This window comes from Orycteropus afer, unplaced genomic scaffold (genome assembly GCF_000298275.1).
Source record: "Orycteropus afer afer isolate SDZICR_OR568_19922 unplaced genomic scaffold, OryAfe1.0 scaffold00072, whole genome shotgun sequence".
NCBI classification, from domain to species: Eukaryota; Metazoa; Chordata; class Mammalia; order Tubulidentata; family Orycteropodidae; genus Orycteropus; species Orycteropus afer.
Window position 1 is genome coordinate 2,466,289 of NW_006921659.1, and position 7,092 is coordinate 2,473,380.

A 7,092-nucleotide genomic window follows, 5' to 3' on the forward strand; every position below is an offset into this window, starting at 1 on the left:
CTCTGGCCGCCCACCCGCCAGCCCGGCTGGGTGCTGAGAGAGACGGCGGCGGGCGCGCCGGGGTTTCGGTTGCAGGGGCCGCCTTGGGGCTGCTCCAGGCGGAGAGACTACGGGTCTCACCTGAGGTGCCATCGCCGGAGCTCCTCTGCCCACCCGCACCTACGGCCGGCCCCCATGCTTCCTATCTTTGGAGAAGGCTGCCGCACTGGGCTGAGGAGAAGCCCCTGCGCGCTCTACGTGCGCTAGGCTCTGTAAAGCAAGCTTGTGCGTTTGCGTGTTTGCGCCGCGCGTCTGTGTATGAAGACATAACGGTAAAGCGAGTGTGGGGAATCCTTTATTCGTTTGAAGAGGAGGCGAAGCGGGTCGGACGCCTCTGATGTGTGTTACTGGGGTGCCTCAGGCAGAGTTAAGGAGCTGCTCACTCAGCTCCGATGTCGGCCGGACTCGCCTATTGTGCCACCCACATAATTATTCAACTATGCAGCATCCATTGCACCTTTCCCATTTTTCTTTTCCCCTTGCTACAGCATGCCCCCTAGCTTCGGTACTCTGACGCCTTCTCTTGCACTTGCGGATGATGAACTGAAATGATGAAAAGACAGCACATCTGACCTGACCATTCACGACCAGTAGACCTATAACTGAATAATTAAGTAATCACTAGTTACACTAAGTGCTTTAACACGACTAAGTCTAATTCTGCCCTTTTCTATATAAGATGTGCATTGGATTATACTTTCATTTTTTTGAGTGTCAGATTCACGTGCTAGTTAAGTCTTATTTCTGTTCAGCAATTGGTTTATTGGTTTTCAGTGTGTTATTTAATGTACTTTAATTTGCATGTCAGGTAACTTCTGTTTTCTAATTGTTGATAGCACTGTATTAATCATGATTACTAGTACAGTGTTTATGAACAAACGAACTCTAAGGAACAGTTTTGCCGCATGCTCTAAGTTTCTTTTAAGGAAAGTCTATTTATGTCTACTTTTTGGTTAAAGTACTTGATATAAAATTTCTCAAGTTTTCATTAAGAAAAGTTTTGTATTTATTTTTCAGTAGGAGAATGTTTGATTGCTAATAGCCTCCAGTTGAATGAAAGGGGGGATTTAAAATTTAAGATGGGGTTTTAACTGCCATATTGAACAATCCCCAGTTTATTTAAATTTTATTTTTTTGTTCACTCCCTTTCCCTGCAGTGTCATGCATTTAATTACCTGTTACAGAATGTTCCTTCATTTTCAATATCATGCATTTGACTACTTGTTACAGGATTTTCCCTCATTTTCTTAACTTCTGTCTGTAAGGATGGATAGGCTCCATTTTTGCATGATCTACCTGAAAGATGAAATATTTTTTGAAACTGTAAGAAACAACTTGATTATTATGCTAAAAAAATACATATTGGTCTTTAAAGATAAGTTGTTCACTGCCCTCAAAGTAAGTGTTTTATTTTTATTTTTTTTTAAGCCTCCTTCTCCAGCATTCATTGTTTAAGCTTGTTGCATTAACCCATAACCCTTATGATAAAATGGAATGATACATAGGTATTGCAGAGGCAGTTGTTTCAAGGTACAAACAATTTAAGTAACTGTTTTATGGCACTTGGCAGTGGCACACATGAAACTTGATGGTGTGGGGGTCAGGTGCTTGGTTGGGAAATGACCTGGCAGTTTACAAAATGGACACTTTTGTGCCTTGGTTTTCTTGTATGTAAATGAAGATAATAATATTGCAAAACTAGATAGTATAAATAAATTCTGTAAAGATGTTTTCATAATCCTTTTAAAGAATACTCAAATATTTTAGTTGATGAATAATGAAAATAGTTCAGTATAGAGTGCAGTGGAAAAATAACAATTTTCCTGAGCACATTAGAATACTTCATTTACATTGAATTTTGCTTTGGAGAGGAATTGCTCTAAAGTGAAGGATGTTTTTCATCCATCAAGAGTTTTTAATATTTACAGATTTACTGATCCATGTGTAAATAGTTAATATTTATGAAAAAATTATATGAGTTGGTAATGAACCAAGTAGAACATTGAATAAGCTTGTGAAAGATAAATATTCCAGAAAATATTAAGGCCTTTTTCATTGAAAAATTTTCAGGTTACCCAATCCAAAATACATAGCTGTGATCATTTGGAAGGTGTGATGTGGAGCTGCTTTTTATATCATTCAGGCTTGTAAAGAAAAAACATATCCAGAGATAATGTATTAATACTGTATAAGACTATAATTATATATTTTGCTTTATTATAGGAATAGTCTAGGATATCTTTTTTTTTTTGTTTGATTTTCATCACCACAGTAGACAGGAATAGTTTAAGATACCTTTTCTCAGTGTTTGATTTTCTTTTCAACAGTAGGTAGTAGCTTTTGATTTTTTTATTGGAGAATTTTAGTTCAATCAATTTTCATAGCAAAAAATTGCTATTAAAACATTCTAATATAAGAATTTTTACCAAAACACTGCTTTTGGTTTCTTTATGGGAAAACTTCATATAAATAAAACAATTAAAATGTGTGTTTAAAATTGTTGTTGTATAATTTCTTTTTTTGTTTAATTAATTTGATGACATTTTATAATTCCTTTTTAAATGACCAATTAAAATTAAGCTGTCACTATTAGTTGGATAAATGCAATTAACTAACATGGATTTTCTAAGTTCCTTGAGGACAAAAACTGACTTGATGCTTGTTATCATAAACCCCAAGTCCCTAACATAGTGTTTAGCAAATAGTAGGGGCTCAGTTTTCTTTGTTGAACAAATAAAAAGAATGTCCATTGAACCAATAGACTGAATAGCAATTTTTAAAAGTACATTTGTCAGACAAATTTTAATTTATGAAACATCATATAGCTTTAGCTCAGAGAAAAGAAAAATGTATTTGGGGTTCTTTGAACTTCATTTACCTCTTCAGACATAATTCATAATTCCTTTACCCACACGTTTTTAAAAATGGCACTAGTTACTGAATAATGTATAAGTTGGCAACTTTTTACTTGTGAAATGATATTAACAATTTTATTCTCACCTCTTATATCTTGCTTCATGAAAATGTACATTTTTTTTGTTTTTCCTAAATTAGATGATACAGAAATGTGTTTCTGTTTTGATCTCTCTCATTTTCACATAAAATATTAATAAAAATATGTATGTTAATTAAAACCTGTGTTAAATGGTCTGAATTATTATTGCCTGCTGTGAGTTGGCCCCTATCTGATCCATAGTGTTTTCGTTGGCTGATGTTTTGGATGTAGATCACCAGGCCTTTCTTCCCCGTCTGTCTTAGTCTAGAAGCTCCACAGGCCTCCACTAACAGGCAGTGGTTGTTGCGAATGAGGTGCATTGGCCCGGAATCGAATGTGAGTCTCTCACATAGAAAGCAAGAATTCTACCACTAAACCAGCACTGCTGCTAAGTGATTGAATACCTAATTTTTAAAGTAATGGCCCCTAAAGTAGATAGAACTTTTTATAAAATGAAGACTCTTACACTTAGTTTATCATATCTAGTTTATAATTTTCAGTTTTTGTGTACCTGTAGTTTCTTAGACTAGAGTTGATTGTATTTCAAAACTTGTAAAATAGTTTGGAACTTAAAAACTTCATCAGAGAAACAATACTGTGCTTAGTGATTGGATTCATAATCAGTCTACCAAAGCCCATTTAACTCATGCTGTACCTGACTTACAAGACTCAACTAATAAAACTAGAGAATCAGAAATTATAATGGTAATTACTATAAAATTATATTGAAAACACTTGTAACATTGTGTATAACAATCTCTCTATGGAAAAATAATTGAAAATCTAGTTTGGAATGCATTTTCTCTTGCCTTAGACCTGACAGTTTGTTAGGAACTTGTCCTCTGTCACCCACTGGACATGAAAAAGAGAGTCTTCCTTAGTTCAGTGAGTGGTGTGGTCTGGGACAAGTGGTCAGAGAATGAGGAATTGGAAGAAGCTATGATCTTTCTTGTAAGTGACTTTAGGCAAGTCACTGCACTTCTCAGGGTCTTGGCCCTCTCAATTGTAAAATGAGAAGGTTGGTATGATGACTTCTACCTACAAATAAAATTCTAAAGCACTCTCTACTCAGAGTAATGACCTTTTTCTGAGAGTTCATTTTCTTTTTCTAATACTACTCCTTATTACTTCCTGTCAGGGAATTTCTCCTTTCTGGATCCACTTCTGAAAAGAACACATTCTATTTTGTGAGCTTTTCAAGTTTTTAGAGTTACAGCTGCTGTTTTGTTTTTCTTTTTTTCTTAACTCTAAGGACTACGAAGTAACAGAATTAAGTTTACTTTTTCCTCTTTCGTAGTGTTTTTTTTTTCTTTTTTTTTTTCTCTTCTCATACCAAGTAAAGTCAAGATGGAATTTATTAATAGTTTAGAAAAAAGTCGTATCCAGTGAATCTCCAGACAAATTTTGTTTATTTGACTATTATTTTTAAAGGAAAAGTATTGGAACTGAGGTTCAGGAGTACAAATATGAAGGTAAAGAGATGGAATATAAGATATAGGTTGCCAGAGAAAATATGTGGTAGGCCCCCCCCTTTGTTTTTAATATGTTAAATCTGACAGATTTATCTGGGGTGCTTAGGAGCTCTGGGTGGTATGCTGCCTAAGGATTTGACTGCTAACCAGAAGGCTGGTGGTTCAAACCCACCAGCCACTCCTTGGAAGGAAGATTGGGGAATCTATTTCCGTAGAGATACCGCTTTGGAAACCCAAGGAGGGGTCACTGTGAGTTTAATCGACTTGATGGCAGTGAGTTTGGTTTTTTGGTTTGGTGGCACTGTAGGTATTGCAGGAGTTTTTAAACTCTTGAAAGCAGGGACAGTTTTGTTATTGTTTGGTTGATGGTTTGGTTTTGCTTTGTTTCATTTTTGTGTTTTCAATGCCTGTTCTTTAGTTTAAGCTAAGTGAATATTTGAGGAGATAGAATTACTGTAGAATAACAGGTAAGTGAGAAAAGGGATTATGAAACAGCCATGTTTGTTATATACAATGAAGTAATTCATAGGTTTTCACTTCTTATTTGGAGGTTACCAATATGCAGGAATAAGGTGTAACACTGTCTAAGAGGAAGTGAAGTAATATTGCATGTTTACTATATGTGCAAGTCATTTATACATTTATTATCTTATTTAATTGACATTGCAGTCCTATGAGGATTTTGTGTAAGGAGATAAATTCTCTATCCAACAGAGGCCCAGGTTCTTTGGGAACTTCTTTCCCCCTGCCCCCTTTCCTCAATAGGTTACTGTTAGAACAGCCATTATTACTGCTTGCCATCCTCAGTCTGCAGTTGGTTGATGTTTAACAGTTATCACCTGTGCCATGCTATACCAATGATTGATTCAACACTTAATTATTGAGGGCCACTTAGATGTTAGAAGGCTCCAGTGGAGAACAGAACAGAGGTCTTTATCCTCATGGAGTTAACAGTGTAGTAAGGGAAACAGATAATGAACTAATACACAAGTTTATAATTAGTAATTGTGAGTGCTGTAAAGGAAAAGAACGGGAAACCTAATTTACCTCAGAAGCTGGGGAAGGCTTCTTAGATGAAATGACAGGATCCCATTTGAAACATTAGTGAAAGTTGTTAGCTGTCAGTTGAGTCAGCCTCTGACCTTGTGTGCTATGGAATAAACACTTACTAGTCTTGCACCATCCCCGTGATCAGTTGTAGTTTGGACCACTAGGATCCATAGGATTTTCATTGGCTGATATTTCAGAAGTAGATTTCCAGGCCATTCTTCCTAGCTTGTCTTACTCTGGGAAGCTCCATTGAAACCTGTTCAGCATGGTAGCAACACCCAAATCTTCACCACAGGTGGCTGTGTGAGGTACCTTGGCTGGGAATCAAACCCCAAATCTCCCTCATGGAAGGCAATAATTAGCTAGATGGAAAGAGAAGAGGACAAAGAACATACAAGAGACAGTTTAGAGGTGGGAAAGAACTTGGTAGGTTCAAGGAACTTTAAAAAAAAAAAAAGGCCAGAGTAAATTAGGCTTAGTGAGCAAGTGGGCTTGTAAGTTGATAGGAGGTTGTGATGGTAACTAAGAACCAGATCATGCAGAGCCACATAAGTCTAGCTCTAACTAGGAATGTGGGTTTTATATGAAGTGCTTGGAAGGAACAAGCATGGAAACAGGGAGAACGATTACACTCTGCCCATTTCTATAATTTATTGGTCCACTTCTGGACATCTGTACTAAGACAGCCTACTCAGAGCTTTTCCTAAGGGCCCAGAGAGTTGAATTTATGTTCTCTTCAGTGACTAAAGCTATAAGATTAAAAAAAAAAAAAAAAAAAACCTTAAGAAATATTAATGGCCTTGTATGATGGCTATGTGAATTAGAGATCTAGGGGCATCTGGAAGAAAGACCAAGAAGAGTCCTGGTGGTAGTTCTAGTGTCTTTGTCCACGGACCTGAGATTGGTTTCTAAGAGACACCCTGTTGTTGTTAGGTGCCCTTGAGTCGGCTCTGACTGATAACGACTCTGTGTACCACAGAATGAAACACTGCCCAGTTGTGCACCATCCTAACAATCTTTGCTATACTTGAGCCTATCGTTGCAGCTGCTGTGTCAGTCCATCTCATTGAGGGCCTTCACCTTTTCGCTGACTCTCCACTTTATCAGGGATGATATTCTTCTCCAGGGAATGGTCCTTTCTGACAACATGACCAAGTAGGTGAGACAAAGTCTGGCCATTCTTGCTTTCAAGGAGCATTCTCTGCATTTTTTCCAGTACAGATTTGTTCGTTCTTCTGGCAATCCATGGTATTTTCAGTATTCTTCAGCACAACAATTCAAAACCATCAACTCCTCTTGATCTTCCTTATTTGTCCAGCTTTCACATGCATATGAGGTGAGGCAGTTGAAAATCCAGTGGATTGGGTTGTTGTTGTTGTTGTTGTTATGTGCCGTCGAGTCGGCCCCGACTCATAGTGACCCCTCCTTGGGTTTCCGAGGCAGTATCACTGCGGAAGTAGGATTGCCCAACCTTCCTTCCGAGGAGTGGCTGGTGGGTTTGAACCGCCAGCCTTCTGGTTAGCAGTCAAGTGCTTT